Consider the following 18,583-nt stretch of genomic DNA (forward strand, 5'->3'; position numbering starts at 1 on the left):
TGGGGATATGGCTGCCTAAGCCCTTAGGTCTTTGGGGAGAACCCAGCCTTACAGCACAATTCATGCAACAGTGAGTTGCGGGAGTTGCCCTGGCTTGGTACTCACAGAAGTGGGAGCAGAACGCAGCCCCTCACCTCTGGACTTGCTTTTAGCACACTGTAAGGGTGCTCCATGTCAGTCAAGTCCACACCCCGAAGTTAGCAAGTCTACATGGCCACAGGTTCCACTGGCAGGCTGCAACCAGCTCCTGCTGGCCAAGGGGCTGGAGTCTGCAGCAGCACGGAGCAGAGCCAGCAAGTGCCTACAGGAAAGGCCAGCTTCCCTGTTGGGGATATTCCCTTCATTACCCGCACCTCTGAGCTAGGCAGTCCCAACACCCTTGGGTCATCACTGTGTAACCCTTGCCAACTTTTGGCTGAAAGTCATGGCAAGGAGAAACATACTTTGAAGAGGGGGGAAATACTCCAGTGGTGGCAGAGTTGTTCAGATTGTCCTGGTTTCTTTCTATGCCATTTAACTTGAGCCTAAGTTTTCCCTGTGTATGTGTTTATATGCAGGAATTATCCCAGGATAAAAAGCTTCCTTCAGGGGTGTATAGCTGCAATATGTTGTGCACAACCTGGTACAGCCTGCCTGTTCAGCTGGTGTAAATCATTACAGCTCCACAGAGGTTCTCATGTAACAGAGAAAAACCTACTCCCTCCTCTTGGCCCAGCTGTTCGCTTACTCACTTGAGCCACCCCAACACCCCCAGGTTTAAGAGATCAATCACTGCCTTTATCAGGGAAACAGGAAAGCTTCTTCTCTTTCCAGTCCTCCAAAACAACAACACTGCATCTTCCTGCTTCTCTCACACACATTGCAAGCAGTTTCCTGAGCATCCAGGATAGCAAACTTGTGTCCCCTCAGAGGACACAATTCTCAGCCTGTTGAACACTTCTTGGCCCTGCAGTGTGGCTACTCATGATCAGCTGAGACTTACTTCTAGTAAGAAACAAAAAAAGCACCTATGAAATGCTGCAGAGAAGGGCAGACAAAGAACATGGCCAATTATCATCATTTGTAATTCTCTATTCTATTGTAAATACATCTTGTACATACTTGGATGTTTTCACCATTTACTGTCTTTATGGATTATGTGTTAAATGAGACTCTCTTAGTTTATTGTGTAACACTGTAAATAACATAACATCCTTTATTATTTATGCATAGGCATCTAACACGCGGAGAAAGTTATCTTCACATTATTTTAAGATATATGTCAAAAATATGTTGCATTTTTCTTTTTGCTTTGAAAAAAATTGTAATATATCCTCTTTTTCCCCTCTTTTCCTTTAAAAGAAAAATGAATGCTAATTTATTGTTCAGGAGAGAAAGGGGATGTAACTGAAAGGCAAACTGTTCAAAGAACATGCTATGGAAGCCACAAGCTACTGATAAACTAAAGAATTTATTATCCCAAATACAGCAATAAGTAATTGTTGATTTATTAAGGTTTTGTTATTCATTTTCAGTAAAAGAGGTGCTGGATTAAATTGTTTATGTGTTGTACTGGCCCAGCTGCTCAGCAGACTGTGTCAGGTCACTAGTCACCACCTTTCTGGATCCAAACATTGTTGTAAAGGTCTTGTTCTGTCCTTGTGGACCACTGTTCCCTGAGTTTTCTGACTCGCCCCTATAGAGGTCTCTGGCAGACACTCTTGTTCCTAGGGACAGCATTTTTAGTTTGTTAAATTAGAATTATTAGCTTTACCCTGACCATTACTACTCAAGGTGGATGGGGGTTTAGTGGGGGAGGGGGGCCAGAAATGGCACAGTCTTGGGGCTGTGAGAGCCTGCTTTACAAAAAAGTCACCTCACTACTCAGTCAATAAAGCAAATCAGATACTAGGAATTATTAGATGGTATCACCATGCCACTGTATGAATTAATGATTTGTGCAGATCTTAAATACAATGAGTGTCTTCTTGACTCAGAATAGAAATAGTATGACGGGAAAGGGTTTGGAGGGCAACATGGGTGAAACAAATATCTGGAGCAAGTGAGGTCCAGGGGGCACTCAGTAGGCTGGGTCTCATTAGCCTGGAAGAAAGGACAACTGAGGGGAGATATGACAAAGGTCTATGGAAACATAATTATCTCGTAGAGGGTAGAAAAGAACTGGCTGTTCAGTACATCTTCCAATACAAGAAACTGAGTTATCAATCAAAACTGCTGGGCACCACATTCAGACTGATGTGGCTTTTCATGTGAGGTGTAGGGAATTTGGAGAACTCCTTGCTGCAAGAGGAAACTTTTATGAGTTTCCTTGGGTTCAAGGGTGGTCCAGATGTTAGACAGTAATCCAATGAGAATTACGAAATCCTTGGAAACCACATCAGATTGGGAAATACCTGAACTGAACAAACGTGGAGATTGTATAAAGTGGAAATGTCGTGTATATTTGCCCTGCTTTTACCCTTCTTCACCTGTCTGCCACTCTTGGAGAGAGGGCAGGGTGGATATCTGATCCGGCTGTCCTTACATGATATTAGTAAGTAAAGTCATTTGCTATTGACAAGCATTAAATAAGAGGAGGAAAGCTGGGAGTGAGCAAAGGAGGGAGAAATGCAACAAAGACATCTTGGATGTGTTTCACATCCACTTGTTCCCAGGCCTGGTGGAAACACGTAGGTCAGATTCCTTCCACCTACCTATAGGTACTGAATGAGATGCCAGAGTGAGGAGGGATGGAGGGATGGAGGAATGGAAGGATAGAAAAATGGAGGGATGGAGGAATGGAGGGACAGAGAGAGGGAGGGAGGAAGGGAGGGAGGGAGGGAGGGAGGGACGGGTGTGGGTTTTCTGTCACCCAGAGAGTGAAGACCTGGTGGGCAAGTCAGACCTCAGGACAGGTTCAGTTTACCTCTGACAACTTCCCTGTCTTGCCTTTGCAACAGGGATCCTGTAGCTGTGAGTCTGGTTGCTCAGGCTATTTGACTCACCTGAACATCTTAGTTTGGTAAGGCCTTTGTCACCTCAGAGCAGGCCCAAGCCAGCATCCCATTGTAGAGTAGTACTATTGAGGAAAGGAAGATGCTCCTCTTATCTTCCATTGCAGGCTGTTGAAATGCAAATGGGTTGCTCTGAGGAGTCAGTCTCCTCCTCAGGCATCCCCACTGGTCTTTCTTGGGTGGGAGAGGAAGGTAGAGGATTTCTGAAGCAATTAAGTACCGTAAGAACCACTCAGAGTCAACAGGAATAAGGAGCTCACATCTCATTGGACAGAGATCAGAGTGTTTTAGGGAGGGAACACATCCTAGTGTGTCCCAAATGGCTGTCCTTGCAAAAATATTGTTTGTCACTCCATGCTGTCTTTATCCTATTGTCTCTTTCTGCCAAGCTCCTGCCTCTGCACTTCTCCACAAGGTCTGGAAGCAGATGGCCTCAGGGAACACTACAGGAAAAGCAAGCAAACTCTTCTCATTTCTGCAGCCCACAGCTGGCTATGCTCTTAGCATGCCAACTCCACCCAGTTATGAGCGCATGATTTGGATGACGCATTCCCCAAATTAGTTCTGTCTCAGCTACCACTGATGGGAAGAAAACTATATCAAATGCCTAGAGATGTTGCAGCTAGTTGCTGATGATTAACCTGCGTAGCCCAAGCAGAGCCACATGGACCGTGCTCAGGTTATGAGCCTGAGAACTCTTCTTTAGTGACACCAGACTCTTAACAATGGCACTGGGAACCTTTCAGGGCTAAGACTCATTTTACCACTCAGAAAAAAGACACAGAGCCTTGGAGATTTCTGATCCCAGTGTTCCTTCTGCCTGATATGTTTTTGCTGGAGTCATTACAAAGTAGCCCTTCTTAGAAAAGTTCTACTGATTGCAAAATTATTCCCCATGCCCAGACCAAGTGTGGCAGGACAAATGTCACACATCACTGGTATGTTCCTAATGACCCCATTTCCACCTGTCAAGACAAGGACTTAGGGAAATTGCCACATCTCCCAGCAAGGAAGAGGTGGACCGTGATCAGGCCTATACACATCTAGGAAGGCTGCTGTGTCAATGGAGTTGAGGACAGTATGGCTTTCTCAACCAGAGGGTATTTAGAGGTCTGCACTTTCTAAGCATTGCACAGATTGTCTGAGCCTAAGACAAAGCCATCAGTATCAACAGAAGGAATTCCCCTTGAAAGTTAGACCTCACTCTCTAAGCCTTTAGGTCCAGGAGGTAACCTAGCACCAACCTTAGTTGGAAGCTGGACTTTTAACATAAATGACAGCTGCTGAGGTTTACAATTTTTTTCTTTCCCTTGAGGATAGCAAGAGATTTCCCTCCACTGGATGTGATGCCCTGGGAACCCTGGCAGCAGTGCACAGAAGCTGCCCAAAGTAAGGCCAACTCTTCTGATGACAGCAACAGAGAAGGTGGCGAGGGAGTCGTTGCAAGGTTACATGCTCATCAGTTGGTAGGGAGTACAGTGATTGTTAACAACTGATTAAATCATTACTCTGGTAATGACCAATTTGGAACCAAGCTTCAGAAGCCAAATATTGTGTGGGAGGTATTTTAACTTATCCTGCACATTACTGCAGACAATTGGGTGATGTGTTTGTTATGTGTACACACACATAGTCTCCCAATTTGCTGTAATGATTTCCTGATGTTCAGTGCATGCTCAGTGACGGGAAAGAAAAAATGCCTCAACGAGGCCATTCAGCAGCTGCAAAATTGCCTGCATTCAAGAGGAAACACCTTTTGCACTGCAGAGAGGAAAAAATGAGGGTGGTATGTGACCTGTATGGCTGTGAAGAGATGGAAAGGGAATGATTCTTGCTTCCCCAATTGGACAGGCTGGACCCTTGCAGAGGAGTCTTCACAGGGCCACAGCTGAGGAAGGACTGGCAAGGTGGAGGATTGAGGGGACTCTGACTAGGGTCAAGGGTAGCAGTGTGTCTCTCATTCCATTGAAATAACCCTAGACACAAAGGATTCATCCCAAAAAGAAAAACAGCCACTGAAGATGCCCAAGTGATGGGTCCTAGGCCCTCTGTATGTGGCAAAGAAAGAGAATCTCCAAAGAGCAATTCTTGTCCCGAGTTCTGGCTCTTGCAATGTTCCCATCTTGTGCTCCACCTTCACACTGTAAAGGCCCCAACGCTGAAGGTGAGTGAGTCACATCCTCCACAGGAACAGACAGTAATCTGCTGAATGTATATGAAGAGACTCAGATACCTGCACCTACAGCACCTTTCCTGGAAAAAGCAATGGGAACTGTTAGGGCTGTGAAAGCAGTAATCCAAAACTATTCTAGAAAATAAAGGCCACTTACATAAATGCCACAGTATAAATTCAGGAACCTGCAATTCAGCATCCAGCTTTAAAATCATCCCCTAGTAAAAGCTCTAGAAAACAAAATAATATCATCCTAGTGATACATGAACCAGTTTATTCATTAAAAAAAAGCCCTATCATTCTGACATCTCAGCATCTGCACACACCATCTTACCATATTCAACTAAACCATGCAGTATTTATCTGATGGCTAATGATTATGAAATAAAGCTCAAAGTAATAAAACTCCAAATAAGAACTGGCAGACCACAGCTATCTTGTGTCTGTTTTGTAATCAGCAGCTCAGTTTTTGTGGTACTAAATTAAGCATTCTGGGTCATATCAATGAAACAACAGAAAGGAGCTCTTATATTTTAGTCCCTATTACTTTCATTTCCAAGTACCAACTTCCTTCAAATAGGACTTACATGGCCTGTTACAAACAGCTTTACAAAATCCAAGGAGGAAATTACTGAAGTCCAGGTAACAGATTAGAAGTCCAGGTAACCTGAAGTCCAGGTAACAGGATTGTCTTTACAGTAATTCTACCCTCAACTCTTTCCTTTATTTGGCTGCTGAATATAGACCAGAGCCTTATCTGGGTAAGGATGAGAGGGAAGGCAAACAAGGCAGATATCCTGCTGGGTGACTGTTATAGACTACCCAACCAGGTCGAAGAGGCAGACAAAGTGTTCGACAAGCGACTGGCAGAAGTCTCACAATCGCAAACCCTTGTTCTTGTGGGGGTCTTCAACTTACCAGACATCTGCTGGAAATATAACACAGCCGAGAGGAAACAGTCCCGGAGGTTCCTGGAGTGTGTGGAAGATAACTTCCTGACACAGCTGGTAAACGAGCCTACCAGGGGAGGTGCCCTGCTTGACCTGCTGTTTACGAACAGAGAGGGTCTGGTGGGAGAAGTGATGGTCGGAGTCTGTCTTGGGCCCATTCTACCATGAAACGGTAGAATTCTCAATTCTTGGTGAAGTAAGGAGGGGGGTCAGCAAAACCACTACGATGGACTTCTGGAGGGCAAACTTCAGTCTGTTCAGGACACTGGTTGAGAGGGTCCCTTGGGAGGTAGCCCTGAAGGGCAAAGGGGCCCAGGAAGGCTGGACGTTCTTCAGGAAGGAAATCTTGAAGGCGCAGGAGCAGGCAGTCCCCATGTGCTGTAAGAAGAGCCGTCGGGGAAGACAACTGGCCTGGCTGAACAGGGAGCTTTTGCTGAGACTCAGGAAAAAAAGGAGAGTTTATCACCTTTGGAAGAAGGAGCAGGCAACTGAAGAAGAGTACAAGGATCTCATTAGGTCATGCAGAGAGGGAATTAGAAAGGCAAAAGCCCAGCTAGAGCTCAATCTAGCTATGGTTGTAAGGGATAAAAAAAAATGTTTTTACAAATATATTAACAACAAAAAGAGAGCCAAGGAGACTCTCCATCCTTTACTGGTTGTGGGAGGGAACATCATCACCAAGGATGAGGAAAAGGCTGAGGTACTTAATACTTTCTTTGCCTCAGTCTTTAATAGCCAGACCAGATATCCTCAGGGTATTCAGCTCCCTGAGCTGGAAGACAAGGATGGAGTGCAAAATAAACTCCTCGTGATCCAGGAGGAAGCAGTTAATGACCTGCTATGCCACCTGGATACTCACAAGTCTATGGGGCCTGATGGCATCCACCCAAGGGTACTGAGGGAGCTGGCAGAGGAGCTTGCCAAGCCACTCTCCATCATTTATCAACGGTCCTGGTTAACAGGGGAGGTTCTGGATGACTGGAGGCTTGCCAGCATGATGCCCATCTACAAGAAGGGCTGGAAGGAGGATCCGGGGAACTACAGGCCTGTCAGCCTGACCTCAGTGCCAGGGAAGATTATGGAGAGCTTCATCTTGAGGGTGCTCACAGGGCATGTGCAGGACACCCAAGGGATCAGGCCCAGCCAGCACAGGTTCATGAAAGGCAGGTCCTGCTTGACCAACCTGATCTCCTTCTATGACCAGGTGACCCGACTAGTGGATGAGGGAAAGGCTGTCGATGTTGTCTACCTGGACTTTAGTAAAGCCTTCAACACTGTCTCCCACAGTATTCCCCTGAAGAAGCTGGCAACTCATGGCTTAGACAGGTGCACTCTTCACTGGGTGAAAAACTGGCTGGACAGCTGAGCCCAGAGAGTTGTGGTGAATGGAGTGAAATCCAGTTGGTGGCCGGTCACAAGCGGAGTCCCCCAGGGCTCAGTTTTGGGACCAGTCTTGTTTAATATATTAATCGATGACCTGGATGAGGGGATAGAGTGCACCCTCAGCAAGCTTGCAGACAACACCAAGTTGGGCGGGAGTGGTGATCTGCTCGAGGGTCGGAAGGCTCTGCAGAGGGATCTGGACAGGCTGGATCGATGGGCCGAGGCCAATTGTATGAGGTTCAACAAGGCCAAGTGCCGGGTCCTGCACTTTGGTCACAACAACCCCATGCAACACTACAGGCTTGGGGACGAGTGGCTGGAAAGCTCCCCCGCAGAAAAGGACCTGAGGGTGCTGGTTGACAGCCGGCTGAAGATGAGCCAGCAGTGTGCCCAGGTGGCCAAGAAGGCCAATGGCATCCTGGCCTGTATCAGAAACAGTGTGGCCAGCAGGACCAGGGAAGGGATAGTCCCCCTGTACTCGACGCTGGTGAGGCCGCACCTCGAATACTGTGTTCAGTGTTGGGCCCCTCACTGCAAGAAGGACATTGAGCTGCTGGAGTGTGTCCAGAGAAGGGCGACGAAGCTGGTGAGGGGTCTGGAACACAAGTCTTATGAGGAGCGGCTGAGGGAACTGGGGTTGTTTAGTCTGGAGAAGAGGAGGCTGAGGGGAGACCTTATCGCTCTCTACAGTTACCTGAAAGGGGGTTGTGGTGAGGTGGGTGTTGGTGTCTTCTCCCAAGTGACTAGCGACAGAACAAGAGGAAATGGCCTCAGGTTGTGCCAGGGGAGGTTCAGGCTAGATATTTGGAAAAAATTCTTTCCTGTGAGAGTGGTGAAGCATTGGAACAGGCTGCCCGGGGAGGTGGTTGAGTCACCATCACTGGAGGTGTTCAAGGAACATGTGGACATGGCATTGCAGGACATGGTTTAATGGGCATGGTGGTGTTGGGTTGATGGTTGGACTTGATGATCTTACAGGTCTTTTCCAACTGTAGTGATTCTGTGATTCCGTGATTCCATGATTCTGTGATTCTGTGAATATCTCTGTGCCTCTCCTAATTAGTTAGAATTGCCATTCTAGGACTTCAGATGTGACAATCATGGTATTTTAGTAAACTTCACTTGCTGCCTTACAACTTCATTTGACTGACAAGCACTCTACTGGCTCAGCAGCAGAACAGCTATCAGCTTGGCCCCTATGTGACTGCAATAGGTTCTCAGCTGCAGGAGAACAGCGTGCTTGCTGCTGCTTCTTTGGTATTTCACCAGGATCACATCATCAATGTCAGCATGTAGTTCCAGGATATTCTTTGAAAATATTTCTGGTTGAAGATCTAAAAGGGCTGAGTTTATTTGTTTCCCACTACCTTCCCACATGCGTGCACCACATCCTTCAGATTTGAGGAAATGGAAAGAGTTTTCAGGGGGGAGCAGAACAAAGGGGATGCTATGAGGTTCTGTCTCAGGAGTAAAAGGTAAACAGCTTTGCCACTGAGCCCATATTTAGCTTTGTTACACTCACCAAGCAAGGTATTATTCATCGCAAACTGAGGTGATGGGAAATGCCATACTGCCTGAGGAATTTGGAGATGCTGAACTTCAGAGCAGAGGCTCAAAACCCCTTGCAGAGACCTGGCTGATCTGGAAGCTCCAAAAGTATTCAGAGCATTGCTCTAATAAGGCAGCCATCTGAGTGCATTGCAGTGCATCGTGCCCTAGCCGTGTGTGGAGGTTTCAAAGGTCAGCCATTCTTGGATGCAACTTGCTTTCAGGGGTGTTAAGTGCTCCCAGACCAGCAGAGAAGCCCTTTGGCTTGAAGACACCTATACAGACCCTTCTTCCCGCAGCCAGTGAGGTGACCCAGGATCTCAGCAGTGCTCCTTCCAGCCTGGAGGAGGAGGAAACAAATGCACAGCTTGATTTTCTGTATGTTGGCCTGAAACCAAACACTGTGTCAATGTTCTGCTATGACAGCTATGGTAGTGAGAATTACTTCAGAACACAGGCATCCAGTGACTTAGAAGCTGAACAATCTCTTGCACCAAAGAGCAAATGTTTTCCCTGATTTCTTGGAGCGGTGGTGGAGTGGGCACTGAGATGATCAAGTGCAACAGAAACTTCCAGCCTGCGGTCTGGGTTAGAGTCCTCCAAAGCACAGACAGCACTTTGACAGTAGGTGCTCTCACCCTCTACCAACATGGAGCCTCCGCTTGCTCCTGGTGGCAAATGCACCACAGGGTCTTCAGGAGAGAATGGCAGCTGTTTTCAGCGGTGCTATTGCTTGGTGGCTGGGGTTGAGATAACAAGGTCACAACCGTCCTTGTACATCCAAGCAGTGACATGAGTGTCCAGTGACTGTAGTTCTGTAACCGGCTGTCCCATCCACTTGTAGATAAACATTGTACCTATGTGGCAAGGACTTGCTGGATGTTATCCACTGCCTATGCAAGATGTTTATTTTGCCTAAAGCATGTGTCTGCACTCATCCAAATATAAACTCTTCCAGAGGACTCACTTAGCAACTCTAAAACGTCTAATCTCTCTGTGAGTGTCCCCAAGACTTTGCAAGCTGGAATCCCTCTGAGGGGAGAGCATATCCCCTTTGCTGCTGATAGCAAAGTATCAGTGACAGCAGAGACCCTAGCACGCACTGGGCCACATGGCTACTTAGCTAGGCTTCTGTAAAGATTCTAAAGTGCAGCTCAAGATCTCTGCTGTGGTAGTTAACGTTGATCCACCAGCTTGGCTATGCCTATGTGAACAGTGGGAAGGTGTTCAACAGTTGACATTTCCAGGAATTGCTGAGCTATCTCTGTGGCTAAACATGGTTGTCCTAACTCCTGCTCTTGGACTCAGACTAGTAAATTACCCACCATCCCTCTCCCCAAGATATCTGACTCATGCAGTCCAAGTACAAAATGACCCATGTCATGTATGCTGAATCCCACTCTATGGAACAACCTTTTCCACTATTGCTTTAAACAGGAGAAATGCCTGAGGTCAGATTCTGTAGGAGGGGCTTGAGGAAGTGCCCAAGCTCTAAAGTAGTTGAGCAAAGAGGATCCTGCTTATGAATCATTGATGCTTTCAGGCCTCCCCACAGAAGAAGTTGCTCGCTTTTAACATAGAAATGAAGATAACTGGGTTAAATGCACAGAGTCTTCACCCCTACCCTTCCCAGGAAAAACTTTGCTGCTTTTCTTGGTCGCTGAAGAGTAATGACTTGCCCTGGAGGAGAAAACCTTCTAGAACAATTTTAGCCCTCATTTGCTCATGCTGATTAGCCTCAATATCCCCACAGTTTGGTTGGGCAGATGAGCACTCTGCAGCTTCTCAAAAGATAACGAATGTTTCTGCCTTCATTCACAAAGCTGCAAAGGTTTGGCAACGGCATGAATAACTGCTTTGCTAATAGCAATCACTAATGCAATGACTGAGATTATAAATAAGATTGCTAATGCTATTAATGTAAGTGGCAGTGATAATGTCATAGTTCTGCGTAGTACATAACCTTGTTATAACTGAAGTTTGTTACCACTAACATGCTTTGGGTTCTCTCTCAGCTAATTTGCAGGAAGTTTCAGCTGCACATGGCTTACGTTTGGACTATGAAATACCAATCCCATGCAATGCCCCAGTTCTTGGAAGGACCCCAGAACAAAAATGCATCTAAGCCCTGGTGCCGTTAATAGAAAAGGAGAGGAAAATGTCTCAAGACCCCTGCTGGCAGCTGAAACACAACAAAGCTGTTTGGAGTGCTCAGTAATATGGTTTGGTCTTGTTCCATGATGGCTGGTGTTCAGAAGATGACTTTTAGGGTGTATGTGAAATAGACCATGATCAGTTTCAAAGATGGAAAACAAAGAGCATCTCTCTGCTGCTACCATTTCCTATGGACTGCCTAGGAAGTCTTCTTGGACATCTCCATATGGAATAGGGCAAGAAGTTGACCACCAGTGAGTACTTAGGACCTTTGGGGAAGGACGGCAGTAACAGTTCAGAGGGCATAACTGGAAAGGAGTGGCATAAATTTCTTGCCAATGAGTGGGAGTAATAATTCAGCATTGCTATAACACTTAGGAACACCCCACCCCTGTTAGGGGCAACACCATATGCCTTTGGACTGAATAGCTGGGAGTTGCAGCTCTGGTTTGAGCCCAGGCGTGGTCCCCATTCCCCTAATACCTACATGCTGCAGCCAGAGTGCAATGGTCTGGGGCTGGACAAGCACTTTGATTAGTTCACAGAAAGCTTATTCTAGAAAGGTTGTGCACAGCAGTCATCCTTCTTGCGTCTCCTAAGTTAACAGGAACACCTGCCTGGTCATCAAGAGCAAGTACTAAGAGGAAGAAGAAAACCAGTGGGACTGCTGAATTATCCAGCTCCATAAGGTCGCAGGCTGATGTTGAAGAAGCAGACACTTCTTGCTTCTCCACTGCAAATAACTGTGCACGTTGGCTAGAAACAGCCCAGTAGAAGTTATCCCTGTGCAAGCAGGACTGTAGGGAAACAAACGGGAAACGAACAGTGCTGTTCAGCCAGCAAGGGATTCTGCTGCATGGCAGGGAGAGGTGTGTTTGCCTCCTGGCAAGCTGAGACCCTCCCTGGCAGAAAAAAAATGACAATGGATTTCTGCAATTATCAGCAGCACACTTCCAGAAACTGAAGCCTTTCCCCATTTAGTCTAAGGACGGAGGAAGAGTGACTTAACTGATTGGCTGGGGCATTTGTTGACCATAACCATTTGTTATATGGTCATCCACTAAAAAATCCCAGGCACTGTGCCAATTAGCAGGCCTGTGTGATGTCTGAATTATGCTTATTAGAGTATTCTTGCATCCTTGCTGCTCTGACTTTTCCACACTTCTGAGTAGAAACTTCCAAAACAGCACGTAAGTGCTGAGCCTAATCCTCAGTCTTATGTTTGTCCTGGTTACCGTATGTCTAATTCTACCCTTGCCTCAGAGAACAATAACACAAACTGCTAGAAAACAAAACTCTGTTTCTTATACCCAAATGGGGACAAAGTTTTGCCTTTTGGTCTTTTGCCCATCTAATTCTTCTTCTCCAAGATCACAGCTTAACTCTTGGGTGGCTGCAGCCAGGGCACCTTCCCATAATGACATTGTTCCAGCCTTGCCACGCTTCATCCAGCTGGTGCAGCTTTTTGCTTGCAGAGGACTGGGAATTTTGTTTCTGCAGGGGGGTTAGTGGCAGATCAAGCAACATTTTCTTGCCACCTTGCAGAAGCATTGGGGTTGGTAAGCTGGGTTTCTCTGAGGTGTGCTGTGGAGTTCTTGCAAGGACTGCCACAAATTACCAGGTTGCACTTTGACATTTGCCAGTTTTGTTGCTTCTTCACTTGCCACAGTTTGTAGGATCTGTCATGCCTCAGCCTAGAGGCTCAGCTAGGCTCTCATAGACTGTCATCTCACTACAGCTATTCATAAGTAGAAAACAAATTGGTGTATACTGCTGGACGAGACCTCTTATACTAGCGACAAGGAAAGGAGTGCTCCACCTGAATAGGACCTGTGTTTTTCAGGGACAGGCACTGTGAAAGGTGAAGATGGACCAAGGTAGACAGGTTCTTCAATGGCCCACCTTGCCTCTTGGCCATCTCTGTTATTTTCACGGTTAACAACCTCCATTTCCTGTGTCCCCCCAGGTACTGAACCAGTCTCTTCTCAGAAGAAGGTGCCCAGCAGCATTTATGTCTGATACTAGTTGTCGTAGCTATAATTACTAAAAATTGTATCTCATTAACAATCTGACCCACATAAGGTCACAAGCTGGGGGAAGATACCCTACAGCATTGGCATTCTATTGCCTCCCTACCTTACTCTGCACCAACTGGAGCCGAAAGTCTCTTGTTCCCTAACTGTTATAACTTTTTGATTGAAAACATCTCTTAAAAACATATCTGCAATTGTAAGAGTTTTTCACTTGAAACTGCACTTAGAAAAAGAAAATATAAAGGGCTTAATAACGTTGAAATGCATTGTCTGGCTTCTTTTTTAGTTGATGGTGCTGAGTTACATTCTGGTTTCTATGCAATTGGAAGAGAAATAAAAGACACTTGTGGAAGTGGGAAATAGCCTAAGCAAGGTAAAAGTCAAGAAGGTTAATTAATTTTTTTTTTGAGTCAACTTGTGCATTGAAGTGCAGCCCCTCAGAAAATCATTTTCTGGATGTGTAGACTGTTGCTGTAGGCAAAAAGAGTGAACCACAAATTTGATCAGATTTCTGGCCTCACTTTAATGCTGATCTATCCTATACAGTGCTATTCATGCATTAAAAAAGCCCTGGTAGGGGGCAGGCAAAGTCAATTTCAGATTAAGAGCACTGAAGGCTAAATGAATGCAATAGGAAAGGGTTTCCAGAAGTTATGGACAAAATAAAAGGGAAACCAGGCTATAGTCTTAGTTGCCTTTTAGGGCAACTAAGTCCCTATAGCCCCTTGATTCTGTCTTATGCAGGGAGGTACCCAGTCTTTGAACAGTGTCAGATGATTAATTTTGAAATTAAAGGGATTTGGGAAAAATATCTGTGACATCTCCAGTGTTTTACCTAGTCACCAGCTATGACGAATGTTTTCTTGTGTGTATTCTTCAAGTGGCATTGTCCCAATTGCATAAATGCAGGCAGCACACATATTGAGACACAGGCTGCGCAAATGATTCACTGCTCAACCCAGTTAGGCCACTATCAAAGGTCTGCTCGCTGAAAGGTCTCATAAAAAAATGAAGTGCTAAAAGGAGGCAGAGACTGTGAAAGTAGCTGCTAGTCCATTTAGTAACATCAGCTTTCTCAGACTGTTCTATAGCAGGCAAGAAAAATTGGTTTAAGGACACTGACTCAGCTTTGGCCAAGGCATGTCCTCAATGACCTAGCTGGAAGGGTTGAATCCAATTATCTTCTTCACATATGCAATTACTTGTTAGGCATCCTTCTTGTCCCTGATATAAGGAGGGATGGATCTGCTTTATCCAGCTCCATGCATGTTTTGCATCTGCCCCTATTTGCTCTCTCTCTGAGGGACTTCAGGATGAGGCACTTCAAGTGGATGGGACTATTCCCTTCCAGCCTTGAACAGACCCAGGTCTATTCAAGCTAGACTGACTATGGCCCGCTACACTTCCCTTCCAGGACTGGGCCACTGGTTTATAGATGACAACACTATGTCATCTGGCTCCCAGGCTGCCCTGTTTTATGCAGGACTGCCAGTAGAGGGTTCCTTGTAACTTCAGAGGGCTAAGTTCAAGCTCACCCTTTGGATCAATCACACTAATGTCCTGAGCTGGGGTCTGGGAGACAAATACAGCAGGCAATCCTGATGACACCACCCAAATGGGGCTCTGGGATGGAGAATGCATAGTAAAGAAGTGAAAAGAGGGGGATACTGGCCAGATAGAAGACACAAACCCATAAATAAAGGCCAAAAAGTCTCTTGTGATATTGACAAACCAGAAGGGCAAAGAAAGAGGAAAGATGCAGACATCTTGTCCACCACAATATCAGGCTGTGTAGGACTGAAGTCTGACTGGGTCACAAATTCCAGCCAGTTTTACCCTGCCTTTGGGATAAGCTGTGAATACCTTGCACACTGAAGGGCTGGACTTGTGTTTGCATGCAAGGCATTAATCAAACACTGGCAATTTTGTGCAGCCCAGCATATCAGACGGAGTACATCATAAGGTAAGCAAGGGAGACAAATTTGAACTAGAGTTGCAAAGGAAATTTTTAGCTGATCTTATTCTTCAACAAACCTATCTTTAATTCCTTCTTTCCAGATGAGATCTCTCCCAAAACTGGGCACGATCTTTGGTTTCAGGGGTACAAAAGCATCTATTTGTTTGTGTGACTAGCATTTTTATGGGTGTCTAAGAGAGTGTTAACAGAAGCACAACGTATCTGTTTAAACTATTTCAGCAGCTAGGAGACTAACATACAGTGTCAGATATTTTTCAGATTAGTCCTTTTAACAGCTGATAACATATGGGTCTGAGCTGAAATGTTATGATGTAAGCCATGCAAGAGGCCCGCAAGGCAAATTAAGCAATAACATGCTTGATGCTCTGGCATCATAACAAACCATGTTTCTTTCTAAGCGGTGCACAGTGGGGAGAGGTATTCCCTCCCCTTCACTCTCCTCGCATTCACCCTCAGGCACAAGATGACAGACTCTGTGCTAAGTATCTCAGGCTGCTTTGTACTGCTGAGGGTACCAGCTGTCCTGGCAGCCCCCAACAGCGGGACAGAAGGGCAGCACCTGGAGGAGCTGGCAGTCTCCTTGCATCTCACTGTGGGCTTCTCCAGCCTTCCAGAGCCATTTAGGTGAGGAAAGCAGGGGCAGGGCATCCTGGAGAGACGAGCTGGGGAAAAGCAGGAGAGCAGAGAGAGAAAAAGGCAGAGAAGAGAAGGCTGCGGAGTCGGGGTGAGGAGGAATAAAAGGCTGGTTTACCCCTAGACCAGTCGCGCTTTTCCTGGACACCATTGTCCGTGGATGGATAGGAGCAGAGATGACACCTGGAGCTGGACAGGACAAGGAAGCGTGGAAACCACACGGCAGTGTGGGGCAGCCCTTCTGCCCATGCATCCTCTGTCAACAATCAGAAATCTGGGCTGGGCTGGGCTCAGCTTTGCCTGCTGCCCCAGCTCTGAGTGCCACTGTGCATGTCACTTGCTGCAGCCCAGCCAGGTTGGGAGAGGGCAGAAAAAAGGCCAGGAAGAGTGAAACAGAGAGTAGTACACGCCTGGCCATTATGGTCTGGAACAAACAGCCACCATCGAAAGGGTAGGGGGGTAGGATGGGGATGGGGACCACTCCTGGGGAGGGCTGCAGGACTCCCTCAAGCAGCAAGCAGAGGCCAACCCCAAACTCTGCAGGAGCATTAGCAATGCTACCTCTCCTGCTCAGCAGAGGGGCAACATCTCTACTGTAAGACTCAAAACCAGGCAGTGTCTGACCTATGATTACATGGCTTTCTGCCTGAGAGGAGGTGGCTGGCAGTGCTGCAGTGGGTCCAACATCCCCTCATGACAGTCAGGGGAGCACAGGGTGATGGCAGCCTGCCTGCTGCCTGCTATAGGGAGCTGGCAAGGGATGCTCAGAGGCAGGTTTCAGGATGCCCTCATCCTGAGCCATACTACAGCTGGCATCCACCACCCTAACGAGGAAAGCTGTGGTGACGCAGCAGTAACCCTTAGGTGGCCTCATCGCCACACTGCTGCTTAGGCAATCTGCAGGGAGGGGGATAAAAGGCCTCCCCTACAATGGGTCACAGACCTGCCATGATGCCAGGGAGAGGTGTGGTGTGGAGGAAAGAGGCAAGACTTGCGCTGTCAGGAAAAGCCACAGTTGCATACATTGCATTGAACCTTGAGACTTCCTGAAGTCCAGCTTCATGTCCCTGTGACAGTGCCTGCATAACTGGACTCCTGAAGCTAACCTGGTGCTTTTCCGGATCCTTGGAAATCCATCCTGGCCTCAGTAACAAAGTGCAGATACACACTGGAACATGCAGAGACGCATCCTGTGCTGTAATGCTGTGGTGGGGAAAACTCCTATTTTTTAAATCATTACACTCCCTAGCTGAACTGCATAAAGTTCAAATAACACTCACTGGCTGTAGTCTAGCCAGGAAACCTCGACCTCTGAGGTGAGGTCATTAAAGCTGAACTTCTGGAAACTCAGAGGTGTTTAGAGAGCCTGTTAATTACCGTACTAATCCTTTAGACAATGCTGGCTCCTGGGATTTCCGGAGCATTAGCACTTTAGTAGCAGTTGGGCCCAGATCACCCCACTCCCTCCCCACAGGAGGACCTCCTGATGCAAATACTGCCAGTGTCTTCTCTAGGGCCACACATGCAGAGGTAGGACAGTCAGAAGAGTCAGAGGGTGTCAGAAGCTGGCCCTGAGCATTTCTTAGCAGATGTTAAGTCCTTTTTGTCTCATGACCATGGAGTTGACATCATCTGTTTGCTATGTTTATCTGACACCTATGAAGCATCAGGTGGTTCCTACCCGCTGCAGAGTGAGCTGCCTATTTTTTCCAAAATCACATCCCTTCGAGTACCTTACCCCTGTAGACTCAACAAGTCAACGGGTCAACAGAGGCACAGAGCGCCCTGGAGCCAGAGCATGGTTTTAATGACAGTGTGGAAATCGAATGCCTAATCCATGAAAAATGCCTATGACAAAATATGAACAACTGAATTCATAATCATAGTAACACTGGGAACAGAGCTCAGCAAAACAGTTGTATTCTTTCAATCAGGCGAAGTAGCTGTTGCCCAGCAGCTCTCACTCTTTCCAGCTGGATACTTACATTCCCAAACATGTCCCGTTGGAGGCAAGCCTTCCTTACAGGAGGGCAACTGATGCCCCTACACAGCAGAGGGAACAGCAGCATTTTGTGGACCCATTGTAGTTAATGAACTTTGTCAGGTTGATCAATGATTTTCTAGCAAATTTAGCTGGCCATGGTTGAAAAGCAATCACAACTGATTTGTGCTACTGCATCTACAGTAACAACCCACACCAGCTACCGCTACATCATGGGCCTGAGGATGCTGCTCAACACTTCTGGCCATCAGCCTGCGTACCTGGTACTCCTTCAGCTGGGCCAGAGACCTAGCACACTCAGATAGGGTTACTACACACATACAATTTCCTATGGACATTCAGGCACCCAAATCTTAGCTAATCTAGGCACTGAGGTTTCCAGCAGTGACGGTTCGCAAAGTGGGAGCCCCAGAAGCCCTCAGTGGTGACCCCAACTGCCCTCCCAGACTACACCTGCTCCCCTGCAGGCAGCACAGAGCAATCCAGGAGCTGAAACTGAACCCATACCCGTCCTTAGCAATGGGTGCAGAGGCTCCTGGATAAGGCCTTACCGAAGGACCATCATTTCTCTGGCTTTGTCATTTATACAGCATGGAACACAATGCACAAAGCATGTTGAGACAGATGCACAACTATTTATTAGCAGGGTCTGTAGCTGTTGGCATGCATTGACTGTAATGGTGGAAGTTACTTTTTGGGGAAAATAAATGTGAGAAAGAGAAAAGGGAAAGGAAAA

This window comes from Gavia stellata, chromosome Z (assembly GCF_030936135.1).
Source record: "Gavia stellata isolate bGavSte3 chromosome Z, bGavSte3.hap2, whole genome shotgun sequence".
NCBI lineage: Eukaryota > Metazoa > Chordata > Aves > Gaviiformes > Gaviidae > Gavia > Gavia stellata.